This window comes from Gekko japonicus, unplaced genomic scaffold, assembly GCF_001447785.1.
Source record: "Gekko japonicus isolate JY-2015 unplaced genomic scaffold, Gekko_japonicus_V1.1 scaffold489, whole genome shotgun sequence".
Classification (NCBI taxonomy): Eukaryota; Metazoa; Chordata; class Lepidosauria; order Squamata; family Gekkonidae; genus Gekko; species Gekko japonicus.
In genome coordinates, this window is record NW_015170288.1 from 193,459 (window position 1) to 211,585 (window position 18,127).

Here is an 18,127-nt window from a genome sequence, read left to right on the forward strand (position 1 = left end):
TCTAAATCAGACGTGACATGCGACCTTCCATCTCTTTCAGCCTCTTGTGCAAAATAGATAAATAATAAATTAATAAAACCTGCTAATTAGTTCAAAGCTTTTGACCTCGAACAACAGCCAGCTTCAAAATAGGACACCCGCAAAAATAGATTTTCTCAGAAATTAGAAATGAATCAAAATCCAACATGGAAAAAAAATAAATGGCTTTATCCTTTAAAAGTATTTACTGATTATTTAAACACGTCAAGAGGAGTTAGGTATTTAATTGCACTTCTGTCTGTTTGTTTTTAGTGCACCAGATGGAAATTGCAATTATTGGCAATGTTTTTTAAAAATAATAATAATAATAATCCGGTTGAATTTTCCAAATTTTATTGGTGAAAGAGGACAAAACCCAGATAAAGTTATTCAGATAGGTGCCTTCTTTATATGATTTTCTTCAGCTAATCCATGAAGACGGTTTCCATTCTAATTCAATAACTGATGCACTTGTTTATCAACGTGGTGTAATAGAGTATGGAGCAAGAATCTGGGATTCTGGGAATCTGTTGTTAACTCCTTGTTTTGCATCCCCACTCTGCCATGGAATATGGCTGTGTGACCTTGGGTCAGTCATTCTCTTTCAGACTAACATACCTCACAGGGTTATTGTGAGGGTCAAATGGAAGAGGGGGTGGTGATTTTGTAAGCCTCTATGGGTCCATAGTGGGAAGAAAAGCAAGATATAAATATCTGCATATGAAAAGAAATATACTGCTTGTATATATGTAGTTTCCCTGCACCGAATGTGAGATGAACCAGTTGTTCATGAACAGGGACAAGGCCCAAGTGCATGTTACCGCATCCCTTCAAAGCACACTGGCTCTGTGCACAAGTATGCCAGGTCTTTGAGCCAGTTTGATGTAGTGGTTAAGTGTGCAGACTCTAATCTGGGAGAACCGGGTTTGATTCCCCACGCCTCCACATGCAGCTGCTGGATGACCTTGGGCAAGCCATAGTTCTCTCAGAGCTGTCCTTGAAAGAGCAGCTTGTTTCAGAGCTCTCTCAGCCCCACCTACCTCACAGGGTGTCTGTTGTGGGGAGGGGAAGGAGTTTGTAAGCTGCTCTGAGACTCCGAGTGAAGGGTGGGGTATAAATCCAGTCTCCTCCTCCTCCTCCTCCTCCTCTTCTTCTTCTTCAATTTCTTCTTCACTGATTCTCCACAAGCAGAACAAAATCTGAGTCCAGTGGCACCTTTAAGACCAGCAAAGTTTTATTCATGGTATAAGCTTTTGTGTGTAAGCACATTTTCTCAGATACAGAGGAACAGAACCTACTCAACCATTATTTATAGGGGGTGGGTAATAGTTTATTGTTACGGTACACGATCAGAATTATAGGGTGTGGGAATTGTTTTCAGGAAGGGCCATTTGGAGTCAAGATGCATAAGTACTGGGTGATTATAGCTGAGACTGGATGTAAGAAAGATCTGTGAATGGCAGTAAATTAGCATACCAATACTAGATTTAACAAACAGATGTGGGAATGAGGTTTGAATCCAGTGGTGCCTACAAGACAGATAAAGTTCAATGCTGGATACAGGTGAGAACTGAGAGACTTAGTATGTACACAACTTCAGATTCATTGAAACCGATCTGCTCAAATATTACACAAAGGTGTGGAGGGGTTAGTTGTCAGGAAGAGCCAATTAGAGTCAAGATGCCTAAGTAACTGAGCAATAAATACAGCAGTCTCACTATGCATGCTAAGTCACTTAGTTCTCACTTATACCCAGAAATCAAATTTTGTTGGTCTTAAGGGAGCCAAACTTAGTTTCCACATCTGTTGTTAATCCCTTTATTATCTGTATACCAACTTACCCTGTTTACATGTCTTACCTAATGTGTTATTTCAGTCTTAGCTGTATTTATTGCTCAGTTACTTAGGCATCTTGACTTAGGCACACACTGAGACAACAGAAACTTGGCCAGATACAAATTGGTGAGAGATAGCATCTTTTTTTGTGGGCTGGTTCACACTTATATACAGGCCTGTTTTCTATCCAGAGCCTCCCCCTGTAGTGAATCATTTCAAACCTGCCTAGCCCTTAAATGATATTTCATGTTTTATGTGTGTGCAATACAGTTTTAGGCCACTGAAGAAAGCCCTTGGGGCTGAAACACATCCGGTCTAGTGACTTTTTATGCAATATTCACTTGTGTAGCTTTATGATTGTTAAACATGCAAGTCCAATAGGCTGCTGTATAGGATGCTTTTATTTCCTATGTATGTGTAGTGTTTTTAATTGCTAATTGATACACCGTGTAATGAATATTTTGTTTTTTTGTTTATGTTTGCTACACTCAAGCTTTTAGTATCTAACTTCTTGTTCAGGTTGGGTTTGGTTCCCTTTGCTTTCTTCCTGTTACGCTAGGGAAGGAGCACCTTTGGTGCTGAGCAACATCTTCCTGAAGCTGGTAGCAGCTTAACAGTGCATCAGGGTATGGGGACTTCTTGGCACTCTAAGGTCCTTTCCGCACTAGACCTTAAATCCTGGTTCAACCCTGTCCCCGAACTTACATTCTACACTACACTCGAGTTCACCCCTGTAATTATCTCGGGGTATTTTTGTTTCCGCATTACATTGAGGTCATTCCAGTTTCGCCCCACACTTGTCACGGGATAAACGGATGCTGTTATAACCAGGGATAAATGCAAGGTACTGTGTCATGAGTTGAACTCTGATAAAACCAGAGATGAGATCCAAGTGCAGAAAGGACCTTGTGCGGGCAAGGATAAACAAGGCTGGCTGTAGCTGCTTGACAAGTTTGGAACCAGGGTGGATTTGCCAGAACAAAGGCAGCCAAGGACAGGCGGCCTAGTGCAGCCCACCTTCAATGAAAGATTGACATCATTAATTGATTATGTAAATCAGCAGATTCGAATAAGTTTAAATAAACCAGTTCAACCCGCACTGTTGTCTTGAGTCTTCATATGGATACTGGGGGCAAAGGTGGGATATAAGTAAATAATTAAACTTTATGTTGTAACCATAAGAACAATGGTCAGAAAGAAAGTGGGGGTTTGATCCTGTGACATGTGGGCCAAAAGGATTGTGGTATCTTCCCTGCCACGCCCTCCTCATCCCTTCTTCCTGGGAACAATTTCCATCCCTGTTGGATAATTAGCAGAGCTAATGTGCACAGCAGAATGAAAGCAGACACACGTGTATTTAGCTTGTAAGGAAAATTTACTAGAAAGGTAAAGGGAAGGGTGACGTGGAAGAAAAGAACAACATCCTAACTAACTAGTTCTAAGCTTCATCTTGTCTTCATCACTTGTATAAACTCAGCTTCTGAATGAGAGAACAAAGGAAAGAAAGTTTACCCCCAAAGCCCCACCTCTTGTGTACATGGCAAACTGCATGTAGCATTCTCAATATATTGATCAGCCAATAGTAATTCCCAAACTCATTTCACTATGAATTATACCTCCCTTTCTCTAGCAGGAAAAACATGCCTAACACCTAAATGGTTCTATGCTACCTAACACTGTAAACTATCCAAGAATCCACAGCTGTGCAACAATAACCAATGGTAGATATAAACAGCCATGTAGCACAAAAAATAAAGCACTTTGTCTAATTTATATCTACTGTGTCTTTTTACCTTCAATTCATACAGAATACAATGCAACTATATTTCCATTTCATATCAACTATACTATATAACAATGAACCTTGAAACTTTGGTAAACATTGGAAACACATATCACTGAAACTCCTGCAAGGGAGAAAAAAACTTTCAAGGTTCATTGTTGTATATTATAGTTGATATGAAATGGAAATATAGTTGAATTATATTGTGTATGAATTGAAGGTAAAAAGACACGTTGGACATAAATTAGACAAAGTGCTTTATTTTTTGTGCTACAGGGTTGTTTATATCTATCACTGGTTTGCTAACATTAACATACACAAACAACAGATTAACTCTTTCATGACTGAAGGAGTGACACTTCAATTCCCAAGAATCCCCAGTGGGGAGGGGGAAGGTGGTGAAATAGTCCCTTTCTTCCTCTTCCATGAGTGATGATCCACTCACAGAAAGGGCACTCCAAGAAGAGGAAAAAATCTGGCAATGGAACTGCACATTGTACACAATTCATTAAAATGGTCCAAAATACGGGCACAACAGAAGAAGAAGAGATTGGATTTATACTCTGCCCTTCACTCAGAGCGGCTTACAAACTCCTTTCCCTTCCCTCCCCATAACAGACACCCTGTGAGGTAACTGGGGCTGAGAGAGCTCTTTCTGGAACTGTCCTTGAGAGAACAGCTCTTACAGAACTATGGCTTACCCAAAGTCCTCCAGCAGCTGCCAGCAAAGAAGTGGGAAATCAAATATCCAAATAAATAAAATTACTTCTCACAACGAAATATTTCCTTATATATAATTATGTTTTGGTCATGGACTCTCCTGAACATTCCACAAGCTCCCAAATCAGTTCACTCCCGGATCTGTCACTCAGAAGCTGTCACTATCCACTGGCTGCATTGCCAGAGTCTCGCCTCCAATATTCTAAACAGTTTGCTGTTCCTCTCCCCCCAATAGCCAGTCAGAACACAGGGGTTATTTGCATATGTGGCCTTATTGGCCTTTTCCTCTAACATTCTAAACAGTTTGCAGTTGCGAGTCCTTGAATGTGTCCTGAGGTAAAATACATATCCCAATTTTCCATTAAAAAGTCACAGGAGTTGCCAAAATACATATCCCAATCTTCCCTTAGTCACTGGAGTTGTCAATCTCCCTGTGGGGTCTGGAGATCTCCTAGAAATCACCGTGTTCCCCAGCCACAGCACATCATTTCCCCTATAGAAAATTTCCCAGCTATTACAATGGCTGCTTTGGGCAGTGGACTCTATGGCATTATGCCCTGGTGAAGTCCCTCCACACCCCAAACCCTGCCCTCCCCAGGCTCTACCCCTCAAATATACAGGTCTGGCTCTCCCCTTAGTATTGCCAGCCTCCAGGCAGCACCTGGAGATCTCCAAGATCAGTTCTCCTGGGGAAAATGGCTGCTTTGGGCAATGGACTGTATGGAATTGTACCCTGCTGACGTCCCTCCACACCCCAAACCCTTCCCTCCCCAGGCTCTACCCCTCAAATCTACAGGTATTTCCCAACCTAGAACTGGCAACCCTGTAACTGGCTATGGAACCACTTTCCATACCCTTGAAACCCAGAAGACATGGCATAGGAGGAGGTGCTTTTCTACCTTAGCTGCCACTGCATAACCCCAAATCAACATAAGTCAGGGGTGGAGGGAACCATACCTGTTATCATGAGGCTGTCCTCCCATACTACCCACTTGGATCAGCAAAATGACTTGAGACAGCCTTGCCTTACAGCTAAGCAGAAGGAAATAAACATGGCTTGCCTCCCTCTATTTTCCCCTTCCCTCTGCCGCCCCACCAGCCACAATTGGGACTCTCAACACTTGTTGAGAACCACCACCCTTGCCCCATCCAGAGCCAACCCAGCCATTGTTTGAAAACAAAGTGCATGGCTCAAGTAGCTTCATGGGCCCTCAGGCTGACCAGAGCCCTGGGAATTGTGTCCACCTAATTCCCCCTCTTTGGGCAGTCCTGCTAAATATGGCCTCTTTTGGGGGGATTAACATGGATCACACCATAAGTATAGGAAAAGATGGTAAGGAAGAATGGAAGGGCACATGGAAACTGTTTAGCAGAAAATCTGTCTCTATCTGTTTGGTGACAGGATGCATGATAAGTACCATGTAGACAAATCATTTCCTTTGCTTCAAAGGATAGTGTCTGTATGAGTTGGCACACTGGTCTGATTTCAGCATTTGACACGCATCATCCTAAAGATTCGGTCGTCTGCTGACTGTGTCAACAATTGGGCTGATGATGCTATCAACCGGAGTGTGCCGCAACTCATTGATCACCGGGGGTTTGATATGCATTTTTGAGGCAGAGTGTGTAAAGGGTTTTTTTCCCCATTCCTTAAATCTTCTGCCGAAGCCCTGGAGGGACAGAAGAAAACTGTGAATAATAATTTGGCAGCAGGGCAGGAGTATTTTTCTTGATCCCAGGGATCATCGGCATTATGCACGGAAGAGAACGACAAGAATACATTCTGACAAATAAGATGCACAAAGAAAAATGTTTTCACACCCAGAGAAATCCCAGAAGAAAACAACAATTTCTTGCCAGGGTGTCAAAAGTTGAAAGGACGGGTGAGAGGCAGCGAGGCAGGGGAGAAAAGTCGTTTGAGACCCAGATTAGTGTTCTGGTTGAGTGGAAGGGAGAACATCAGGAAGGGAGATTGCATCCTAACTTTCAGCTTGATGAGGAAAGTTGGAGAAGTTTCAGATGTGATACTGATGCAAAGAAAGCTGTGAGCACAAATGCCTCATGCTTCCTGTTCCTCTGTATCACTTTACTGTCATCAAGGCATGAGGTCAAAACACTGCTTCTTCTTCTTCTTCTTCTTCTTCTTCTTCTTCTTCTTCTTCTTCTTCTTCTTCTTCTTCTTCTTCTTCTTCTTCTTCTTCTTCTTCTTCTTCTCCTCCTCCTCCACCCAGGCTTCTAACTGTGGGCCTTCATCTTTTTAAAGCTGTTTCTGTTGTATTTTTTGTATTTGTCTGTGTGCATGTGCATGTGTGTATGCACCTGGAAGTCATGGTGACTTCTGGTGACTGACCCCTACTGGGGGCCTGGAGGATATTCAGAGAGGTGGCTGGATAAAGCCTGCTCCCGTTCCCCAACTGCTGTTATTCCAAGGAGGTCTCCCATCCGAGTACTTGCCAGAGTTGACCCTGCTTAGCTTCTGAGATTTAACGAGATTGGGCTTGACTGGGCTATCCAGGTCAGGGCTAAAGCTGTTTCTACCGTGTTTCCCCGAAAATAAGACACTGTCTTATATTTATTTTTTCTCAAGAAGACACACTAGGGCTTATAACACAAATGCATAGAAATCCTGCTAGGGCTTATTTTTGGGGTAGGTCTTATTTTCGGGGAAACAGGGTATTGATTTATTTATTTGCATTATTTTTAGTCCACCTTTCTTTCTGAGACTCCAGGCAGATTACACAGTGTACATCAATATAGTCAATAGCATGGGACATCCAATAAGCTACGTAACAGGATTACGATGTGGGAATTGAAACCATGTAAAATAAAACTTGGAGCAAAGATAAATAAGAGTAAAACATGGCCTATTAAACCATGCAGAAATTACAGAAGAGGATTCTAAAAATCCAGCAACAGATAATACATACTTTACACAGCAGTGTAGTCCATAGTCATAAAGATAGCATACATCATGAATCAGTTCCACTACCATTGTAAAAATGGCTTCCTCGATCATTCAGTTTTGCTTAGTTTGAGAAATGCCAGCAAAGTGGGAGCTTTCCTGACCTCATCAGGCAGACTATGCCATAATGTGTGGGCCAAAACAGAGAATGTGGTGTACAAGCAGTTGTGGATATTGCCTGTTTGAAGTATGGCATCTGTAGAAGACTCTGCTCAGATTATCAAAGCTGTCGTGGCAGAGCATAGGAGGAGAAGCAGAGATACGAGGGTCCAAGGCCCTGAAGGGCTTTGTATGCCATATTCAATACCGTGAACTGAACCTGGTTACTTGCTTCTGATAATAAAGTCACTGCAGCATTCTTTTCTGGCTTGAGTCACCAAGTACACTTCAAGAACAGATTTATGAAGAAGAATGAAGTTTGAGTCCAGTAGCACGTTTAAGACAACAGAGTTTTATTCAAGGTATGAGCTTTTGTGTGCACGCACACTTCCTCAGATACCCACCTAGACCTAAGTAGAGTACATTACACTAATCTTGTATTAATGTTACCATGGCATGGATCTAGATGGCCATATCAGCTGAGTCAAGATAGGCTAAAGTTGCATTAACTTGCTTCTCCAGCAGTAATGCTGGATCCAGTATAACCCCTATGCTCTTGACCAAGTCAGTGAGAGTCAGCTGAACCCGATCAAAGGTGAGTTCGAAGCACAGTGTCTTTCAAGATTTATGCTTTCCCAACCAGCATTACCTTTGCCATGTCAAGATACGTTCACCAACAAAGGAGCATGGCTTTTGTCTACATTTAGATGGAGGTCATCAACCAAAGCCAGTGCTGTTTCTGTCCCATAGCCTAGGGTGAAGCCAGACTGAAAAGGGACCAGAGGAGAGGAGCTGCCCAATAAGACCAGGAGTTGGTCAGCTACTGCTGTCTCAATCACTTTGACCAGAGACTGGATGACAATTGGCCACATCATTTTTCTGTGGCGGTGGTGAAAAGTGCCATCAAGTCACAATCAACTTATGGCAACCCCTAATGGATTGGGAGGCATTTATTAAGTAGTAGATGGATAAACACCTCTTTGAGTGACCAAGAGAAGGTACCTTGAGTTAGCGATTGATTTTTGTTTGATACTGAGGGCTTGGTGATGAGGTCCTTACATGATTTTAGCAGCCAGGATGGGTGAGGGTCCAGGGAACAAGAAATGGACCTCACAGATCAAAATGGTCCATGAACAGACCATATGATGTATTTATACCTTTCTTCTGACTGACTTGTGTTATAACCAGTATCCAGATCAGCTCACATTTTCAATATTTTATCTGCAAAAAGTATCACAACTAATTTTTCTTCAGTCAATTAAGGCTTAGATTCAGAAGCTGGCAGATGCCAAGATACATCAAACAACTGGGAAAATCATGAACTAGCTGATGCAGTGGTAGCAGAGAACATTATTTGCTGCTGTCACCACCATTTCATAGGAATCCCAGTGGGCTCTATAGCATATTCTGTCTAATTCCATGTGCGTTTTCTGCCATAGCCATTCTATGCATCTCCCAGCTCTCTTCAGGTCATGCAGCTTTGTGATAAACCAGGGAGCCGGGTTCTGCCTCGAGAACGGAAGAGGTTGACGAAGGACAACCTTGTTGATACCTTCAAGGAACTGCACATTTTAGGCTCCCACCACAGTCTCAACACAGTACCATGTCTGAAATTCCAAAATCCCCCAGAGCATTTTGGAATCCAGTAAGATCCATGAGCCTCCATTGGTGGATAATTTTAAGAACATAAGAAGAGCCCTGCTGGACCTGACTAGTGGTCCATCTAGTCTAGCATCGTGTTGTACATAGTGGCCAACCAGTTCCCCCAGTGGTCCACTGGGCCTTCCTTATGGAGCTTGGCATCTACATTCACCTTTGCCTTGAGCAGATAGTGGTTGGTCCATGGTTCAGGCCTAATCTCCAACCCTGAAATCAGACCTTCTCTCAAAGATTCAGTACAAACTATTAAGTCCAAGTTGTGATCTTTTTTCATGTGTTGGACCCATCACAATTTAAGAGAGAGAGCCCAAAGCAGTCAAAGAAGCTATAAAGTCCTGGGCCAGCCCTAGCAAAGTATCCTCTGCATGAATGTTGACGTCCCCTGAACAATCAGGCTAGGTGTCTCTGGGACCACATCCAAGAGCATTTCTGCTAACTCAGACAAGGTGCCTACAGGGGAACGTAGGTGACCAGTTTTCCTAGCATATCCTTAGCCCCAATGTCAGGTAGCATACAACCAATGATAGTGACTGTTTATATTGTGCAAAAGTTGAAGGACCCACAGCAAATTGTAGCCATGGCCTCTTGTGCAGGGTTAGTGGAGAATCTTATAACTGGGCAGAAAAAGTTGGTACCGACACATCAATTCATGTTCTTCCAACCACACCCCTTTATGCAAGCCAGCCAAATATTCTTGCTCTGTAACAACCCAGGCAGGTTGTGTACCTCACTGACCTGGTGTTGTACAATATTAATGGAGACATGGAGGAAATAGGGTCCCTTGCATCATTGTTTTCATGGTGTCTTACGTAGCCTGAGAACTGTTTTATAGATATGACTTTTGGCCTGCTCAGTGCTGATTTACTCTGGTTTTATGCCACTGGCTTATTTTTAATGGCTTGCTTGTGATTGGTATCATATTGTTTGCCTCTGTTTTGATGCTTCTGCCATTGTTTTTATGCTTTTGTTTATTTATTATAGTTCGTTGGCATCCAGAGAGGAAGCACATACATTTTCTAAATAAACATGCATATCACAAAAGTTATCTCTCAGATCCCCCATGTGGGAAGATGCACAAACTGTTCAGTGAGTTTGTATATCACTTTTATCAATCCCATCCATCTTCTAAGGAGTTCAGGGCTTCACACATAGTTCTCTCTTCCTCTATTTTATCTGTTTTTATCCTCACAACAATCTTGTGGAGTAAGTTACGTTGAGAGAGAGAGAAAATGGTAGGGTTGCCGGCTCTAGGTTGAAAAATACCTGGAGACTTTGGGGGTAGATCCAGAAGAGGGCATGGTTTGGGGAGGGGAGGGACCTCAGCATGGTTCAATGCCATAGAGTCCACCCTTCAAAGTAGCCATTTCCTCCAGGGAAACTGATCTCTGTCAGCTGGAGATCAGTTGTAAAAGCGGGAGCTCTCCAGGCCCCACCTGGAGGCTGGCAACCTGACAAGCTGGCCAGAGGTCGCCCAATGAGAGGTCATCCAGGAGGTTTTTTCAGCTTCACACAGGCTTCTGGGATCACCCCTCAAGTACTACTAGCAGTGTGTCTACAAAGTAAGGAGGCTCCATGCAACTCACTCGTCCCTTCTGACAACAGACTGTGGGCACAAGGCATGGCGTTTGCTAGGTATCTCTTGTATTAGAACACAAAAAAAGGGTGCCTACTAATGAAGCAATGGCACACTTAAGAGTCACAATATTGTGTGGGGGACAAGACAATTTTGGAATACGGGAGGCCATTATAACCAATAATTTGCCATTTGGCTCTCCATGATGTGAACATTTCAGATTGGCATGAAAGATAAACATCTTTCTGTAAGTGATTAGGAGGACAAATCCTTGCCATATTTGCTTTGGGCCTCTGCATCTTACCATAATGAAATAGCTGAAATTGTGGATAGAGGTGAGATCTCAGGATAAATTTCAACCACCACCTTGAATCTAATCCTGTTTCTTTTCCCAGGAAAAGAAAGGGAATATGATGTCCATGACCCTGCTCCAAATGTCTGTAGTTGCTGGGACATGTATACTTTTTAATCCATCCGCAATTGAGCCAATCTGATGCAGAGCTAAATCAAACTTTCATTTCCATGCTTCCCAAGAGCTGATTGGCCTTATTGTCAGTTTTCTATCAGTTGGGAGACACATGAATTTAGGCTATGTAGCTGGACTGAGGAAAGAGTTTTGCAGGTTGTACATATCTGTGCATTTGACTTCTCTGTCAGGTAGAGCTTTACAGATGTAAGGCTGTTTCCTTGGGTGTCCTCCTCCTAGCCGATCTGTTTAGCAGCCTGAATACATTGTGAAAGACATGCTAAATATTCTCCCTAGAAAATGCAGCCAAATTCTGCTGTATTATGGTTTTTAGTCCTTTCTGATCTGTTCTCTTCAATGGAAGAGCCTGGGCATTTGCTGTGTGATTTTGACCTACTACAGCAGCCCTTAAACTCTACTGATAGCAGCTGTTTGGTTCGGCGAATGTTACATGAGAAGCAAACAATTTTAATTGGGAGTCAGTGCTTTCTCATAGGCTTTTTCTGCTGTTACTGTTTTTGGGTTCTTTCTTTCTTTCTTTCTTTCTTTCTTTCTTTCTTTCTTTCTTTCTTTCTTTCTCCTAGTCATCTAGAAAATGCTGTGATATAACAAGGTGTTTTATTTAACCCAGTGGTCCCCTGAACGGAACACTGCAATAAGGTGAGAATTCTCAGGTAAATCATCTCATGTTGGTATACGTCTTCTTCTTCGTAAAATGACAATCTCCTGAGACACTGACCAATCACACAGTGCATAATGAACAGACAAAGATGCTTTCTGCAGTTCCAGATAAGTTTTCCAGTTCTAAATGTCTACAGCTGTACATCTTAAAAATAAATAAATAAAAGGTCATAGCACTTACTTCATATCAGTTACGCTCAAAATAGACTTTACCAGATAGGATGCTGCAGAACCAGAAAGCTAGCTCACTGCTTGTAAAAAGTAAAGGTAAACGTTTCCCTTGCTCGAAAGCCAGTTGAATCCGACTCTAGGGTTGCGGTACTCATCTCCGTTTCAAAGCCGAAGAGCCAGCGCTGTCCGAAGACATTTCCGTGGTCAGTTGGCCGGCATGACTAAACACCAAGGCACACAGAACGCTGTTACCTTCCCACTGAAGTGGTACCTATTTATCTACTTGCAATTTCTTGCTTTCGAACTGCTAGGTTGGCAGGAGCTGGAACTAGAGACAGGAGCTTATTCTGTCATGCGTCACACTCAGGTCTAGAACTGCTGAATTACTGACCTTCCACAGCATGCAGTTCAGCATCTTAACCACTTGAGCCACCTCAGCTCCTCAAAATAGACTTTACCAGATAGGATGCTGCAGTACCGGAAAGCTAGCTCACTGCTTGTAACTTGTTTTAAATCATGAAGTTGGTATGTTTCTGCTTCTCTTTTGGTCAGATTTACTTCCAATTAGAGGGATATAAGCTCTCGCCCTGAAAAAAAGTTGTCTGGAGTTTCTGCCACCTACAGTTCAACCCTTGATTTCCTCTGATACTCTCAGAGTTTTAGTAAACTCCTGTGTCATACAGTCTTTTCAGTGTCTCTTTTATGGCAAAATAAAACAGGAGTCCACTAGCACCATACAGGCTAACATAATTTATTCCACTATAAACTTTTGTGACTCAGAGGCTGCAGTCAGACTGGAAGGTTGGTGAGGTATGGTCGTGCTGCTAATCTCTCTTTTTCATTTGGGAACAGAGAATACTGGTCAGACACCACACCCTGAGGCACCTTTACAGGGCCTGTGGTCAATCACTCACAGTGTTACAGTGAGTCATCCACACAGTGTGGTTCAGGTTGTTTTCTTTAAAAGTTTTCCTGGCACATGCACTTATGCGCATGTTGCAAGTAGGAAAAAAATCTGCCTGGAATGGATTGGACACTTCACACTTCCCATCCATTTTGTGTGCGATCCCATGCATTCAGACCTCTGGAAATGCGGGATGAATGCACGGACATCCATAAGCACCAGATTTTCTCTGGTGGCTGTTTACTTCGCATCCACCTGGGGTGTGGGTGCTGGATGTGGCTGTGTGAACAAGCCAATTTAATCTGTATGGGAATAGCAACTATATCAGGCCAAACTGCCTCTCTGACCGCAGCCAGAGTTTGCTTTATCAGGAGCATAGCACTGTGCATCCATTGGTTTGATGCATTTATATTCTCAACAGAAAGGTGTGAGGACAGGAAAAAATGTTACAAAGAGAGGTCAGTTTACATAACATCCAATCAAAATAGTGGGAAAGATTATTCTACTCAGTGTTACGTGTGGTCAGGTATTCGGATTATGTGAGGAGAAAGCTACACTTCCTATAAGGCTATGAAAAAATGTGCATGTGTAGATGTTGATAACACAGATTTAAACAAACCCCAAACGATAAGACTTTTATAAAAGAAATATAGTGTTTGTTTGTAATGGTTGGCTGGTTGATTGATTTGCTCAGTGCTTTTTTTGTGTGTGATTTGAGATGAGAGAATCAGGAAAGTAGGTCTCCCACTGAGCTGAGAATGAGCATGGCCCCACTGGTGGACCTCCTGGTGGTCACCTGGTATTTTTGGCCACTGTGTGACAGAGTGTTGGAGTAGATGGGCCTTTGGCCTGATTCAACATTGGGGTCTCTTATGTTCTTATGTTCATGCATGATACACTTTCAATAGCACTGAACTGTACTGTTTCAATATGTGAAAAGTAACTTGCTAAACATCTATTGGTTCCCTTTCGAAGCCAATAAAAATAGGGACTATAGGGATCTCAACTACCTTACAGCTGAGATCAGAGTAACCTGAAAAGTCATCACTTGGTAAAGTTTGAAGATGTTGATCCTGCTCATTTAAGAAAAAAGAATGGTCACACAGAAAGAAAAAATGCTAGCCAAAGGGGTGGACGCAATAGGTTATGTTGTTTTGTGGGAAATGCTCTGTTTCACTAGTGGACTTTATCCCAGTTCATTAAGCTTGGCAACTGATTGGGAAAGGGTTAAATGGTGGAGAATGCAGACTCATGGTTAAGACTGTAGAGTCAAGTCAGGCTATCAACTGGCATCCTGTCCAGTCAAGATATCTGAATGAAGGTGTAGCATAATTTAATTACAATCTTGTATTCTGTGTAGTTTATATGGGATAAAAGGTAGCATGGTATAGCCTGCTCTCATCAGATCTTGGAAGCTAAGCAGGGTCAGGACTTGGATGGAAGACCACCAGGAAGGGTCCGTAGAGGAAGGCAATGTCAACCCAGCTCTGCTTTCTCACTTGCCTTGAAAGCACCTTGCTGGGGTCACCATAAGTCAGCCAAGTTGGCACCAGGAAAGTATTGATGGGCACCATGTTGGGGACCCCTGGTCTATGTATAGGAAATGGGCAAAGGAGAAAGTTAAGTAGGTGCCACTGAAGAACAGAATACAAGGAGATAAGCTCCAGGTGGGAGGAAGACTCTCCACTCATGCCTCCTTTTACTCCTGAAATTAGACCTTTCACACATATTTCATATGTAAGCGGGGATATTGGTCCATCACATGTAATGTAAATTGACCATCTTAACGTTATAATCAATCTGTTTTGAAATTATAGTCTTGGATGGTGGGAGGGGTATGTGAAAGTAAATTATTAATACTGTAAGGTGAGATCCTCGGTGGTGCTCAGCAGTTAACCAACAGGCGCAAACTAAAAAAAAAATGTTTGAATCCAGTGGCACCTTAATGACCAACAAAGTTTTATTCGAGGTATAAGCTTTCGTGTGCACATACACTTCTTCAGATACATGCACATACATGAAAGCTCATACCTTGAATAAAACTCTGTTGGTCTTAAAGGTGCCACTGGACTTGAATTCTGTTCTGTTGCTTCAGACCATTGCCTCCCACGGACGACTCGGAGTCGGGAGAGGGTGCAGCAATCCCGGGGGTTTGCCCGGTCTGGATTTACACATGGCACAAGTTTGACATGACTTTACAAATGCTGACAAATCCTTTCGCATCTGCGGCCACCAGAATTGTCTTTGCAGCAGCTGCAAGGACTTAACAAACCTGGGGTGACCAGCCAATTTTGTGCCGTGCACCGCATTCAGTACTTCCCCCCATAGGGAATTTGGGACAAAAAGTTTATTGCCGCGATACCAACACCCATCCGGTTTGACTTCCAGCCCCCCCTCTGACTCCACCTCTGCCTTACCCAGTGGCTCACTAATTACTCCTTCCCAGTGCTTTTGATAAACTCAAGAGGAGACTGCAGACAAAATTAAGAAGTGACATTGTTCTGTGGCACATGCCTGTATTATTGTGATGGTCTGTTTGACACCCTGTGCTTCTGTCAGGCTGACAAGCAGCATGGACTTTTTAGCGCTGAAAGGATTTGACTTTTCTGCCTGGCCTCAAGGGCAGCTGTGCAGGCATTAGTGCCCAGAAGATCATATCATTTTCTCATGTTTTCGCAGCGGGACTGTCATTTTACTGGAAAATGAAAAGACTAACTAGCTCTCCTATGGGGGCAGGACTTTGGAACAAATTTATACCTTCTGAGGCAGGCAGTACAGACATATCATGAGGGGAAAAAATCCCGAATTCTGGCTCAACCTGAGGGAGGGGGCAGATAGATTTGAATTTTATGTAATTAGATTTCACTTTGCACTTCCAGCATTTCATGAACTCTTGACCTTCTTACAATAAATGCAACAGGGGCATCTACCTGTATTTTTTGATATATGATGCAAGGTCAGCTGGTGCTGTGATATCACTCCCAGTCATGTAACTGAAAGTGGTGTCACATGTTCCTGGAGTGCTCTAACAATCCCCCAAAGCTCTATGGTCTTTTCATAGATTTTCTAGGGATTGCTAGTGTGTCTCAGCAATTTGTGAGATCACTTCCGGTCATGTGACCAGAAGTAATGTCATGATGTTCCTGTGATGTCACTTTCCCTCCTAGAGTTCTCCCATGGATGCAATGAGCATCAGTGGGTCCTGGGACTAGGGGTTAGGAGGTCTCCTGATATAAGAATTGGTCTCCCGGTCCCTAGTCTGATGGGAGTAGGTCTGCAAAAATGTTGGAATTTTTAGAAGTGTTTAAGGAGCTACAAGACTTCTGTTTATATTAGATTGATCAAATTAGTGAACATAGTACAGACTGGAAAATATTAGTACCTTTATCTATTCAAGATTTAGTCTTAAAAGCATGAGATATTATTTGAGTTCTTAAATTAATAGTGACACTACAAAGAGGAAAAAAGGGTATGCTAAAAAGTCATTAAAGATGTGCTGTGTGTTACATTTTTCAAAGAGAAAGGATTTTTATTATTATTTTGAATTTTCTTCTGACGGCTTCCAACAAAACAAAACAAAAACCCCAATACTAACAAGTAAATAAAACAATTTAAAAAAACCAGGTCAAACCAATACCACAATAAAAAGTCAAGTCAATGGGTCATTAAAACAAGTTAAACTAATCCATCAGAACCAGACAGATCCCTTTAGTTACAAGTCTGCATATACAAGTGTTTTGGCCTCATGGCTAAAAGAAAATAAGTAGGTGCTAGGCAGGGGAGTACTAAGTACTACCCTGGACTCTGGCAGCCATGAGACTGACTGGTAAATATGACTGCTGCTTATCAGCCATATGGTTGCCAACCTCTAGGTGATGGCTGGAGATCTCCTGGGATTACAACTGATCTCCAGGCAACAGAGGCCGCGATCACACACACTAAATATTCCACTTTCCATGCACGTTCAAATTGGATTTTGCCAGTTCACACAGTAAAATCCAGTTGGAAAGTGCACTGAAAGTGGATTGAAATTGGATTATTTAGTGTGTGTGGCCGCAGCCAGAGATGGGGTCACCTGGAGAAAATAGCTGCTTTCCAAGGTGGACTGTATGGCATTATACAACATTGAAGTCCCTCCCCTCCCCAAACCCCACCCTCCTCAGGCTCCATCTCCCAAATCTCCAGGTATTACCCAACTGGGAGCTCTCTCTCTCTCTCTCTCTCTCTCTCTCTCTCTCTCTCTCTCTCTCTCTCTCTCTCTTCCTCTGTCTCGTCAAGTTCAGACAGGCAGTTTGCCCCGATATAGGCCCGTGTGAGGAACATTTCACAACCAGATTAAATGGGCCTTTCACACAGGCACATCTGTCCTGCATTCCCCACCTGTACTCAACCCGTCTTGTAACGCTTCGCCTCCGAGTTTAAAAGATACCTGGTGAAAGTGGTAGCAAACCCTGGAAAGCGTGATTATCCTGCGTCCATCCCACACCAACAAAATGTGAATGCCAAAAGTGCACATAAGAGCATATCTCCAGATTACAAAAAAAGAAAGCTGCGCCTTACAGCCGTGCCTCCAGGCCAACAGTGTGAACGCTCCCTTGCGCCTCCTCCCGGTATGCTCCCGCATCAGTTGCTGCAGTGTGGAAAACCCGGAACAATTTGTTCCAGGTCTTTTTTGCCAGGACTCCCTCCCACTTCAAACTGCCGGTCTGAACTCAACCTCTGTGCTGCCTCCCTGGTAGTGTAAAAAGGCGGGAACTGTCAAGCCCTCAAATGCTGAAAGATGTTACTGTAGGCAGGCTTTTTGTTGCTCAATGGATCACTCATTGTGTAGGCCTGCATGGGTAAATGAATGCAGCCAGCTCAAGAACTGTCAAAAGCCAGGGCTTTTTTCAAGGACAACAAGAGACATATTCTTTCAGGGACAATTATTATAGGGCAAGGATTCGGTTCAGTTCAGAAACAGCAATAAAAGAAGGGCTCCTCAAAGACCAAGACCTTATGGAACTCCATAAATCCAACCTGCTTGTGGAAACTAAAAATATTGCAACTGTAAAGGGAAAGGGAAACAGTACATCAATGCCGGTAATGGGGAAACATGAGATGTCAGGATCAGCTACACCATGGGTGTGGTATATGGTATTAAGTGTCGTCGGAACCAATATATGCATAGGCAAGGCAAAATGCAAAAGGGAATTTGATGAACACTTAAGTAACATAAGGAATAACAACACAAGGGCAAAGTAAAAAGCCATTGC